Source organism: Hyperolius riggenbachi, chromosome 3 (assembly GCF_040937935.1).
Source record: "Hyperolius riggenbachi isolate aHypRig1 chromosome 3, aHypRig1.pri, whole genome shotgun sequence".
In the NCBI taxonomy this organism is placed as follows: Eukaryota; Metazoa; Chordata; class Amphibia; order Anura; family Hyperoliidae; genus Hyperolius; species Hyperolius riggenbachi.
The window spans coordinates 150,104,485-150,117,482 of NC_090648.1; the positions used below are offsets into that span (position 1 = coordinate 150,104,485).

Below are 12,998 nucleotides of genomic sequence, written 5' to 3' on the forward strand. Positions count from 1 at the left end.
GGGGACACACTAGGTAAGGGGGTGGAGGATGGATGAGGCAGTGACCCTTTGCCTCTGATTACATTGTGACAGATAAGTAAATAAGGGCTACAGAATGTTCTAAGCTTGTCTGAAAAGGTGTGTTTTAAGAGTGTGTTTGAAGATGTCCAGGTTTGGAGCATTTCCAGATAAGGAATGATGCTTGTGTAAAAGTCCTGGATGCGAGCATGAGAGGAGGTGATCAGCTTAGAGGCCAGGATAATTTCTTGGGAGGAGCGAAGGTTGCGGGAGGGACAATATCTTGAGATTAGTGAGATGTATGGAGGAGACAACTCATGGAGGGCTTTGTATGTTAGTCAGGAGTTTGAACTGAATTCTCTGGGTAATGGGTAACAAGTGGAGAGAACGGCACAGTGGGGCTGCATCGGAGGAGCATGTGGAAAGGTGAATGAGGCGGGCCGCTGAATTTAGAAGGGATTGGAGAGGTGCTAGCCTGTTTTTTGGTAGACCACAGAGCAGGGTGTTGCAGTAGTCTAGGCGGGAGATGATTAAAGGGAACCTTAACTGGCGGGGAAAAAATAATTCACTTACCTGGGGGCTTTCCCAAGCCTCCTGCAGCCGTGCTGTGCCCGCGCCGGTCCTTCGGTGCCCTCCGGTCTCCCTCCGCCACTAAGTTTTTGTTTTCGGACGACTGCCAGTCCTCGGGCAAAGCGTCATCTTCTTCCGGATTCCCCGTCGTAAAGAGCCGTAAAGCGCGTCCGCATGACGCCGACATCGTCCGTAGCCCTGTACAGAGTATATTGTCCCGTCACTCAGGGGAGCTCACAATCTAATATATGTATAGCCATCAGTGTATGTATCATAGTCTAGGACCAATTTAGGGGGTTGCCAATTCACTTATCTGGTTTTGGATGTGAGAGGAAACCAGAGAGCCCGGAGGAAACCCGTACAAACATGGGAATACCATACAAACTCCTTGCAGATAGTGCCTTGGCTGGGATTTGAACCGGGGATCCAGTGCTGCAAGGCGAGAGCAATAACCATTATGCCACCATGCTGCCCAGTTATCAAGATAAATACCATGCAGTGTTGCCAGAAAATGTACTATATTTACTCAACCTCATAGTGTTCTTCTTCAGTTGAGTATTTTTCCTGTATTGAACACCTTGCTTTTACAATTTTATGAGGGTTGAATCCAGTTTCAGGAGGCTGATTTAGGAAAGGAGATGTATAAAGTCATGTGCTCTCTATTCAGATTTTCTCATGTTTATTGTTCTGTCTTGCCGGAGCTGACTGTGACAAAGTGCTTTTCAGCAGAAAGCCCCGAAGCGAAAGGGTTATTTCCTCAGCAATCCTCTTCCTCCCCCCACTCAGAAAATAATGCAAAATGCCTTGAATTCCTTTCATTCCTGAGAGGGCTCTGAAGAAAGGACTGTACTGACCCCCCCCCCCCCCCCCTCCTGCATAAGCCAGCCCTCTCCCTCATTCATAGACTGCTCCTTGGATTTGTTATGGCTGCATTCTGATTGGATACTGCAAATAAAAGCTCCCATTGAAAAAGCCAGAGGAAAGAATGGGCAGCACTTCCTGTGACTTCAGTATGAGGTCAGCCTCTCCTGGAGGCTGGAGAGGGGAGGGCTTTTTACTGGCACTGCCAGAATCTGATGAGATATATATACACATCTTTACATCTTTGCCTGTATAAAACAAATTAACTGTATTCAGACTGTAAAATTTCATCTCAACATGTGAGACTTAGGCCACCGCCACATTGCATCTGTTGCATAAGATAATTACATTGCAGCGTGATGTAATTATATTTATATGTTGCATTCACATGGGTGTGTGTGCACATTTACCCTGCGAGTGAAGCATACTGTCAATGTAGTTTTGCTTGCATAGGGGCCCGGGAGTGGCCCTAAAGTGTACTTTGTATGAGGCCCACAAAACGTTAATGGAGTCTTATGGCAGCCCTGAGAGTGGAGAAATCATCATGGAATTCAGGAACCTGTTCCATTGACAGTGTGTAGAGAAAAAAATGTTATATGTCATGTAATTTTTAAGGTGCCATGTCTCCTGAGACTTTCCCTATCCTGGTCGGTATTACTACTTAGCCAGAGTGTCCCAAATCACTTGGGGAAAATAAAGTTTCAGAATTCAAAGCAGACCATTTAAAGCTAAAGCTTGCTAGATAGGAGGTCCCCCAACTGCTTTAGTATCTTAAAAGAAAACAACAAATCACAAAACCAAAAAACAGAGACTTTTAACTGACAAAATTATAGCAATAAAATTAATTTTGCCTCCTACATTGAAACTTGTATAAATGCAATCTGGCTGAGCTGGGACAATATACTTTTATAGACCGGCTTATTGTACCATGTAATAATTGCTTCACCACTGGTGCTTAGACCTTCCTTTGATTTGCATTTTGTTATTCACGCCAAGGGTGGTCAGGTATATACCAGTGCATGCAGCAGCAGTGTCCAGCCTGGTGCTATGAATTGCACATAATGTTTTCATTTTGTTCAGGTTTAGGAATATATTTATTACTGGAATTTCACTATGAATATTGTTTTGTTTTCTTGTCTCAATTAAACTATTACCATGTGCTTGGGTAGGATCCCTGTTTTCCTGTGTTTTGATAAAGTCTGCAGGTGGGTTGGCTGACTCTTAGAGTATTGTTTTTCGTAGTGATCTCTTTCTCGGTTTTCACAAAGGAGGTGTGCTGCTGGCTAGATGAGAGAGACGTGTCACTGATGCATTTGACCCTGTTAGAATTGGCAGTTGTAGGTTCTGTCCCAGGCAGGAGTGTTGCTCTTGATGGTTTGGATCCTATAACATCCTTGTAGCATTGTACAGAGGCAGGCAAGCAATTGTTGTGTACAAACAGCTTGCAGTTTCCTGCCTCCCTCTCCTGATAGAGACAGTTACTAGCAGAACACAGCTTAAATATTATTATCACAGTTGAGAAAAGGTTTACTGTCACAATATGCCACCCACTTCAGTTGCTACTCTGAAGCAAAGCATCCTGCAGTGTGAGGAACAGGATGTGAGCTTCCCATTATCCAGCATTTGTTAGTTCTAGAACTTCTATTCAGCAGATTCCAGAGAGAAGGTAGAGACATCTGCTGCTCTTGTCTCCGATAATAACAACTGACACGAGGAAACTGAAGTGGTTTACTATTAGTGATTCACACTTATTGATTCACTCATTTATTTAACATGTGACTCTCTCTCTCTGACACTGGAGACAGCAGAGTGCAGTGAATATTTGTAGAAGCGCTTGCCCTGGTAGGACGTGCATGCACAATCTTGCTTTTCTCAGGGCTCTGGAGCCTGTCTATGCTAACAGCAGGAGTGCCAGACTGAGGACTTACTTCAGGAGCTGAGCACATGCACGCCATTATCAGAGGTAATACAAGAACAATTGGCAAAGATATTTCAACTTGCTTTTCCCCCGATTGGATCCTCTCTCTAATACATGCAGGTAACCTAAATACATGACTGCAGGTGCAATTGCTCACACTTGTAGCTCTCTGTTTTTTCTATCACCAATGGGCATGTGTGAAAATCTGAATCTTGGACCCATTCGCACAGGTGCTTAACTGATGTTTTGTCACCACAGCTGAATAACTGCTTTAAAGGGAACCTTAAAGAAAAACCGTGACCAAGAATTGAACATCATCCCAATCAGTAGCTGATACCCTCTTTCCCATGAGAAATCGTTACCTTTTCTCAAACGGATAATCAGGGGGCTCTGTATGGCTGAAATTGTGGTGAAACCCCTCCCATAGTGTGATGTCAGGGCCATGGTCCTGACAGTTTCCTGTCTGTGAGCCTCATTGCATTGTGGGAAATAACAGCTGTTTACAGCTGAATCCAACTGCCGAAAAAATAAACAGCATCTCCTTCCACTGACATCACCTGCCAGCAGTAAAAATGTCACCATGTGGTAAATGTCAGAATGTGAATAAGGGAGAGGAAAGATTTTACAATGGGAAAACACTTACTAAATAATTTATACATAATTATTGTAAAAATCAAACACTTTTATTACATTATTTTCACTGGAGTTCCTCTTTAACTGAGAGGGATATGGATGTTTCCTTTTAAACAATGCCAGTTGTCTGGTAGCCCTGGTGATCTCTTTGGTTGAGTAGTGGCTGAATCACAACCCTGAAACAAGCATGCAGCTAATCCAGTCTGACTTCAGTCAGAGCACCTGATCTGTATGCTTGTTCAGGGGCTGTGGCTGAAAGTATGCCTGAAAGTAGAGACACAGGATCAGCAGGAGAGTCATGCCTAGTACACACCATACAATTTTCTGTTAGATTTTTATGTAAGATTTTCTGTAATAGATTATTTTCTGTAAAGTACTGGTAGAGACTGGTTATTATCTCTGGTGCATTGTGTTCTGGTCATCTCCTGCTGAGTAGAACAATGCAGAGCAGATAGACGGTCAGATAATTTCCAACATGTTGGAAATGATCTATCTGGCAGGTAAATCTAATGATGGGCATACATGGTGAGATTTATGCGCCAGATCGAGCTGCTGGCTCTATCCCGGCGTATCCCCACTCGTCCCCGCCGGTGCCTGGATCGATCCCCACTCGTCCCCGCGGGCGCTCCTTATCTTGCGCTCGTTTTCTTCCCATTTTTCCGCCCACGGGTATTGAGCGAGGAATCGTGCGCCTCGCTGATCGGACCTGTCAGAAATTATCAATCAAGCCATCAGCGCTCGATTGATAAGAAGAATCTCACCGTGTATACCCAGCATTACAGAACATGTCCGGGATTCAATTCGATTTGCCATTGCCAAACAATGGCAAATCGAATTGAATTGAATAGAATCCCGATTGGACATGTTGAATTTAATCAGATCGTAAATAGAATCATAATAGAATCGATCAAGGAATCGTATCGTGTAGATTGGGCTTTACAGAAAATTGTATGGTGTGTACTAGGCATCAGGCAATTGTTTAGGTTCGCTTTAAACAATGTTTGACTGAAAGACACGAGTACGGAACCTGGGCTGCAAGGTCCCTAGTTTGAATCCCAGCCAGGTCATCACCTGCAAGGAGTTTGTATGTTCTCCCCGTGTCTGTGTGGGTTTCCCCCAGGCACTCTGGTTTCCTCCCATCCCCCAAAAACATACAGATACGTTAATTGGCTTCCCCCTAAATTGGCCCCAGACTACGATACATGCACTACACAATACATACATAGACATATGACTATAGTAGGGATTAGATTGTGAGCACCTCTGAGGGACAGTTAGTCACAAGACAGTATACTCTGTACAACGCTGCGGAAAATGGTGCTATATAAATACTAAATAATAATAATAATAATAACCTCTGCAGAGGATATGCTTGTGCAACAAATGCATATGCCAAATCCAGGGCAATGCCTTACCAACCTCTGCAGTGGTGGCGGTGAGGGGGGTACGCAGCAACACAGCACCAGACTGTAGTGGAGGATACCTGGTCCTGGACACTCCAGCCTATTGCAACTCTATCTAACCACTCTTACCCAGAATCAGCCATGGGAGGTCCTGACTTACAGGAACTGTTTATAGGGTAATGGCTTCACATTGTGGTCCAGCTAATTTGAGGTGTTCCTCATTATGAGGAACAGTGTTGGCAGTCACTGAGACTAGAGCTGAAAGTTACAGCCAACCTTAAATTTAACAAATAAATGATTATTGGAGTTGGAAATGGAATGGGGAGTAGCAATTGCTTTGCCACTGTTGACATGTAGCTACATTTCCAGTGCAGATGTCAGCAGGAAATTGTGCATATTAACCTAATACTGTATTTTAGTCCTTGCTATTTTATGATTGATACATTTCCTCCTTTCTTTAGCAACTTTGGGTCAATAATTTGATGTAAATCAATCAGTTCTTACCTTTTTAATAGTTTTTAATTGATTCAGTGTTTTAATAGAAGCAGACATAATAATAATAAGACTGGATTGAGGCTTTTAGTGGGCTTGGGAGCCATGACAGTATGTCATTGGGAGTGTCTTATGCCTGTCTAGTAGATTTAACTGTCCAGCACTGGTAATAACTGAGGAATCGCTGCCACAGGCATATAGGCAGATAATTGTTCCCGAATGGACTGTAGCAGGTAGAAAACGAGAAAGGGGAGGCCCAGATGTTGTTTATCAGTGGGTAGTGTGGTGTCCTCCCAGTCCTGCTCTCTCTCAGCTGTCACTGTGCACAATTATTTAAGTGTTTTAAACACTTGTTTTTTTTTTAAATTCTGTGATTATGGTTGTATACGTTATACGCTAAAAAAACAAAACAAAAAATGAAACTACGCAGACCCTAAGGTGGCGGCAGCAACAAAAATTCCTACCTAGGGGCACAAAAAACCGCCTGGCAGTTAGTTGTGTAATCAGCACTGTCTGCTGTGAGTGTGAGCAATCTGGATGAAGCTGCTTTTGTAAACTGTGCAGGAAAAAAATGGTATGTTTTGGTAGAGAGTATGAGGGCTGGCCCCAGCCTGTTGTGCTCATTCATTGTATTAACACATCTACTGCCTGTGTGATCAACAGGAAACTTTATACTTCATTTTCACATGGGACTTTCCTATCCAGATGTTTTTTTTCCAGGTGTTTTAAATCTCAAAATGTGGGTTGGCCTGCCATTTTTGGGTGGTTCTCGGTTTATTTTCCATGCATGTTTTTATTAATACGTACTGTAAAATGGTATAATTAACGTCCTATATATGGCTGATTAAACTGCTTATTGAAGTGAAGTGCACATGGATGTTTTAGAGAGCGTTAACTGCAGGTGTTTTAAGGTCTTCTGAAATATCGGTGTGTTAAAGAGAATCTGAAGTGAAAATAAACTTATGATTTGTATGTGTGGTACAGCTAAGAAATAAAACCTTAGCAGCAGAGATATGAGTCTCCTATTGTTTCCAGTACAGCCGTGTGACACGGCTGTCCCCCTGGGACACTGGAGAGCGATCGGCTCTCATAGGGTGAAGCCTATGACAGCCGATCGCCACAATTGGCTGGCTGTGGGGAGGGAGGGAATATTTTTAAAGGAACACACTTTTTTTTAATAAAAAGAACAACAAAAATATTTGCACAAAAAAAAAATCTGGGGGCGATCAGACCCCACCAACAGAGAGCTCTGTTGGTGGGGAGAAAGGGGTGGGAATCACTTGTGTGCTGTGTTGTGCGGATCTGCAGCTTAGTCTTAAAGCTGCAGTGGCACATTTTGCTAAAAATGGCCTGGTCACTAGGGGGGTTTAGCACTGCAGTCCTCAAGAGGTTAAGATTCCCTTTAAGAACCATTGGCGCAGGTCCACCAATTTCTTTGCCTAAAGTTTCGGGGAGGGGGTCACACTTGTTGAAATTACAGGCATTTTGCCTGCAATACACAAGTAATGCTTTCCTGTGGGGCTGCAGAGTTGTCAGGAGGCATCTGCGATTCTGTAAGGCATTAAAAAACAAACAAACAAACAAAAAATTACAATACAACCTGCACTACCTTTCTGCACAATGCATGCGGGTCCTCATTGAGATTCACTGGCTACTGTAAAACAAACAAAAAAAGTGTTGAATTATAAACAAATGCACATATCACTCAGGAAAAAAAAAAAGCTTGCGAGGAATTGTCTACGGTTCCTGCAGACACACATGTGATCCCTCTCTAAATGAACACCCTAGTCTATTTCTCTGCATCTTGTGTAGTGTTGTGAATGACCGTGCCATTCGTTCATACACAGCGGGTTTTGTCTAGCGCGCGTACTTAAACTGGCCATACATGGGTAGATTATGGTCCGATATGGCCAAGCCATTTTACTGCTTGATGCCGTGCTATTGACCATTGATCCTGAATCGCTCCTGCCTTTCCCTTTACTGCGGGATTTACTAGCATGTCAAACAATCGAATGTGTTGAAGTAATAGATTACTGGCAGATGAGATGTAAGGGAAAGAATCGGTCAATTTTTTAGTTAGCATAAAGCCCTGGCTCTGTTTTCATGTGTTCAAATGATGGCACCCAATATGGAAGCACCATATGGTAAAGAGTGATTGTATAGCCATTCTCTACCGCCAACCGTAGAGTGCAAATACAGTCCATGTAGATGGCATTGCCTGCCCACAGTTTAACAGCCTCTAAAATGCCAGTGTGACATGCACACTGTATGCAGTAACTCTGACTCGCTGCCCCAGGAGTTCTTTTATTGTGCGCTGTTCTTGAAATTGTGCGACTGCCCAAACTCCAGACTTCCATCCACCTGCTATTGCTGTGCTGCTGACAGGGAAGACACGTGGGATGCACTTGCCACTTTCTGTGCCTCTTGCTGTCTTTTGACAGTGTATGAAGCCAGTACTGGACACTGTACAATACGATACATGCATGATGTCACATTGCCACAGACAGCATCTGTCAAATGCCCTCTGCGAAGGGGCAAAATTAATTCTAAGCGGTATTTTTTGAGAAGGTACTCCAGTGCATTGCTGTAATATTTTTCACAGACCATCTGGCAGGAAAGTAAAATAGGTACCGTACTGAACCGATTTCACATGCATATTTGTAGGATAATTGTAGTGACACTTGTTATGCCCCCATTGGGGAACAGAACAGTCTGCTCAGCAAATTAGCATATTTCAGCAAACTGTCACCCAGAATGATCAGGAAGTATTGTAACGACAACAACTATCCTAGGTGTGTTCATATTTGCCCCCCCCCCCCCCATCTGTGCCGGTGTTTACAAGAATGAGCCAGGAACAGCTCATCCAGGCATGCTCAGAGTTTGCAGATATTCTTAGCACTTAACAAGATACGTGGTGATAAGTTCAGAGAGTCAGTTTACAGCTGTAGAGGCAGTAAGCACAGCACATTATATTCAAGCAGGCATGAGCACTCTTGTTTACCATCAGTAAAGGACAGTGTTGCTACTTATATTGTACGTAGTGGCGATGACATGCCTGTATCTTAAAAGTGGAGTAAATAATGAAAGTATATTGTATTGTTGAGCCGAGCCTCTTTTATTTGTTTATTTGTTATTTTAAACACTGTTTAACTAAAACTTCTGACATGTATCTGCCTTGGACAAACCGACTGTTGTAAAATGAATGTGTGTAACTCATAAGAAGGCATTGGCTCTTTCAACATGTCCATTGGGCTGGTGCAGTCTGTTTTGCAATGCAAGATCAGGCACTCTTCCCCCCCCCCCCCCCCATATCAACACAAAGCATCGCTAATCAGACGGCTAGTGACAGAACTTGGCCCAAACCTGTCGTCTGAGAAATTAGTGCTAATCCCTGCTGGGCAACAGTCCTCTCATGTAATCATCAGTGCAGGTCTGTAATGGTGGCCATACATGGTACAATTTTTTTCATCCAATCTTACCATTTCTATGTAATATAAGGGAACTGCCTAAATTATGCTTTTAGTATATTCACTTAATTTACCCTTAGGCCCGGTTCACATTAGCGGTCGCCGTCCGGAATCGCCGTGCCGGAGCCGGACCGCATGCAGAACGGACGGAACGGACGCACGGCATAGCAATGAAAGTCTATGCGTCCGTTCACATGCGTCCGTTTCGTCCGGACCGGATCCGGACTCCGGCGTAAGACCCAACATGCGCTATTTTTTGGTCCGGCTCCTCCGGCAGACGTATCCGGAGCGGAGCCGGACTGCACCGTCCGGCCAATACAAACCAATGAGAACCGGAGAGCGCACAACACACTGGCTATAAAATCCGGATGTTCTACCCCACTTCCTATGCGTATTGTAGCGGCGATTTTGGATGGGGACACATGGGCAAGCATTTTGGAGTGAAGCAGCAGTGACGTTTAACGTGCTGGAGATGTTGGCAGTATGTCGGAGGTGGAGGTGAGTTCTAAACAGCGGAGGGCCTGATTCCACAGGTCCACCTTCTGCTGACCTCCCAGACCCCAACATTTTTATTTTATTTCTACTCTCTTTTGCCAAATGGATCCGGATCGCATCCTGATGCACACCTGATGCAACCTGACCGGATCCGGATCGGATCCGGATCAGAACCGTACGGTTCCGATCAGGATCCGGTCCGGATCCGGTCAGGTCATCCGGTCCGTTTGGCAGAGAACCGCAAGTGTGAACCGGGCCTTATACTACATAGAAATGGTAAGATTGGATGAAAAAATTGTACCATGTATGGCCACCATTAGAATGACTTGAAATACTAAAGCCTAGTTATTAAAAGTCTACCTGAAGGGAAAAAGTGCCCCAAATGGGTACTTGCCTTCAGAAGAGGGAATCCCCCGTAATCCAAAAGCTTCCCCCTGTATTGAGACCAAGAGTTGTAAAGTGCACAGCCGCACTGTGCCAGGCGCAAGGTGGTGCCGCAAGTTTCCAGGGGTACCAGCATTGGATTAGCGGTCCGGAGGAGGCTGTTGGTAGCCTCTGGAGAATCCACAGGCTTGCCTTGGTAAGTATCTAACATTTCCTTTTTTTATTAATTATAGGTTTAAAGTGTGGTTTTTTTTTTTTTTTGTTTTTGTTTTTTTTATCTGAACTGTTCAGGCAGAGGAGATTACACAGAATATTATACAGAGGGCTAAGAAAGCTATGAAGTGATGTCATGGGGTACGGTGTGCCATTTCCCATCTCATTTTGGCTGGCAATAACCCTGCAGTCCTTCCTAGTGCACAAACATTTGTATAAATTGTAGACAGTGTTAGCAACTGCAGACAGTGGCGTCTGATCCAGCACACTCATCCAGATGGTGTTTGCTGCAAATTATACAGGTGCTGGCAAGTTTGCCATTGAATTCATTACAGGTACTTCTGAAACTTTTTATTTCTCCTCTGTCTGCCAGCTTTCTTACTCTACGCCGAGCTTAATTTAATTTAAAGTGTCCACTATAAGCCAATGATTTTATCGTCCACAAATCCATGTTCAACACTACTCCAACTCCAAACTGATGCAAAGCGTCTCTGACACAGCAATTTTTCCCTAAAGCTATGTATGCAATTTAAACATATTACTTTAAATTATCTTTTTGTGATCGCTCTGCTGACATGCTTGCACATCCACATGGTACAGATTTGCTGCATGGGAAGATCAGTGGGGGGAGGTTCATGAGGAAAAAAAAAATATAATAATTAGAAAGTTGTATTTTTGGAAAGCCACAAAGTAAAATATTGTTGCCTTGAATGATTGGGATCGTTTCAGGTGACAATCTGCTGTGTATACATGTGTCCCCTAACATCAGCCACCTTTCCTTATAAATCGTATTGGAGCTCCCTTGCTTGCAGGGATCCAAGCAGCATGGCCTGTCTTAGGGTACAGTCACGCTATATCAATTGCATTGCAGATTCATTCTTCATGCGAACTCGCTGCCCACACAATTCTATGGACCTTTTGTCATCCATGGCATCAAAACTCAATCCTTGGAGATGACTGTAATTGTGCGATTTTATGCACTTCTACTACCACAGTAGCTCTTGATGTTTACACCAGTAAGTTTGGTTGAGCTTTAGTGAATGGTACTGTTTGTCTGGGCTTCCCACTTATTCTTGAACTTAGGTTTGTAGGGATGACATTAAGGGGAGGGGGGGGGGGGGTATGGGTAATATAAAGCTAGTAGCTGAGTAATGTTTTTGACAGCCTTATTTGCCTGATAAAGGGAGAAGGTTGGTCACTGTGAAAGCTGCAGCTACCACCTCTCTTCTGAGTTTTTCTCAATTATTTTTGTTGTTGGCGCTGGCTTCCAAAAATAATCTGGTGGCTGCCAGGTTGGATTGCACAATAGTAGGCCTGGCCCAGACCATTACTAAAGCATAGAGTGCTGGGCTCAGTCATTTTGTCACATGTGGATTGGATTAACTAGGCTCCTGAATTTCATAATTTGTTTACTTATCGGTGTACGTTATTTTCAGAAACGACACGTTGGTCATATTGCTCATCTCTCAGTATGTGGCCATTCGCGTTCAATCTTAAATTGAGAAGCATGTATGTAGTGTGGACCTTTTTATGTATTTTAATGAAGGCAGCAGCAGAAGTGGGGTAGAATCTGCTAAGTGGACGCACAGACAAAAATAACATACATTTGCTAGTAAAAGAGTTGTAACGTCAATCAGGTCTTTAATGTACATTGTTTAAGCTTTTTAAAGATGTTCCTCAATTTCTGTCCCAGTTATGGGGTCACCAAGAACATAAAGTATGAAGCCATCTCTCCAGCAGGTATACAGACAGCAGTAAGGCCGGATCCACACTATAAGCGCTTTTGTGAACTCTTGTGTTCTCTTGTGTTTGATGAGCGCTTGTTAAAAAATCACTTCCAATCACTTTCATTGAAATCGTGGTAAAAATCACTGCCGTCGTGTACATTTTTCGCAATCGCAGCGATTTTTACTGTGATTTTAATGGAAGTGAATGGGAGTGATTTTTTTTTTTAACAAGCGCTCAGCAAGTGCTAATCAAACGCTAGCGCTTACAAAAGCGCTTATAATGTGGATCCGGCCTAAATGCGTCTGTGGGTGTTTCTTGCCGGAGTGTGCTAGAATTGAGAGGGAAGACTGCAGATAAGTGGGTCCAGTTTTGTCACATCTCAGCTTCATTTTGATGCCGTTCTGCTCTGAAAACTCAGCCCTGATCACTCTGCTCTAGACCTTATTTTATAGAACAAACAGAACTGCTTTGGCTGCAGGCTATGGAGACCATTCCAGAGCGTCACCAGTCTTATTGTTCTGGAGTACAGTATCCGATTGTTATGAAAGGTGGGGTTACACTTTAACAATTGCACAAAAACAACTGTGGTGAAGAGTTCACGTTAAGAGATTCTTGTCTGCTGTCCAAGTTTCTATCAGGGAGGGAAAAGCTTGTTATGTAAAACCCAATGCTTATTTCCATGTTAATTGTGCTTTCTTCATTCAGCACTATAGCAGTGTTTTGTTCACCAACAAATACTTGTTAGCTTGAATACTAAGGTGAAGTATCCCACTGCATGGAGATGGGTGGTGAGGTTTGTGTAGGTGCATGACAGACATCCAAAAGGAACAGATATTT

General features: G+C 43.5%; 1 protein-coding gene across 5 annotated transcripts in view; it reads left to right on the forward strand.

Annotated features, from left to right (window-relative positions):
* The window catches only part of IGF1R (insulin like growth factor 1 receptor), a 287,658-nt gene that overhangs the window by 24,979 nt on the left and 249,681 nt on the right, over nt 1-12,998 (forward strand). The window contains exon 1 of one of the 5 annotated variants that reach the window (XM_068275135.1): nt 6,053-6,107. The exons of 2 other annotated variants lie outside the window; for them this stretch is intronic. The gene's annotated coding sequence lies outside the window, so the exon portion shown is untranslated. Of the gene's footprint in view, nt 1-6,052; nt 6,108-8,480; nt 8,502-10,332; nt 10,417-12,998 lie in introns of those variants that run through there. 2 more of the 5 variants (XM_068275138.1, XM_068275137.1) reach the window with 2 other exon arrangements.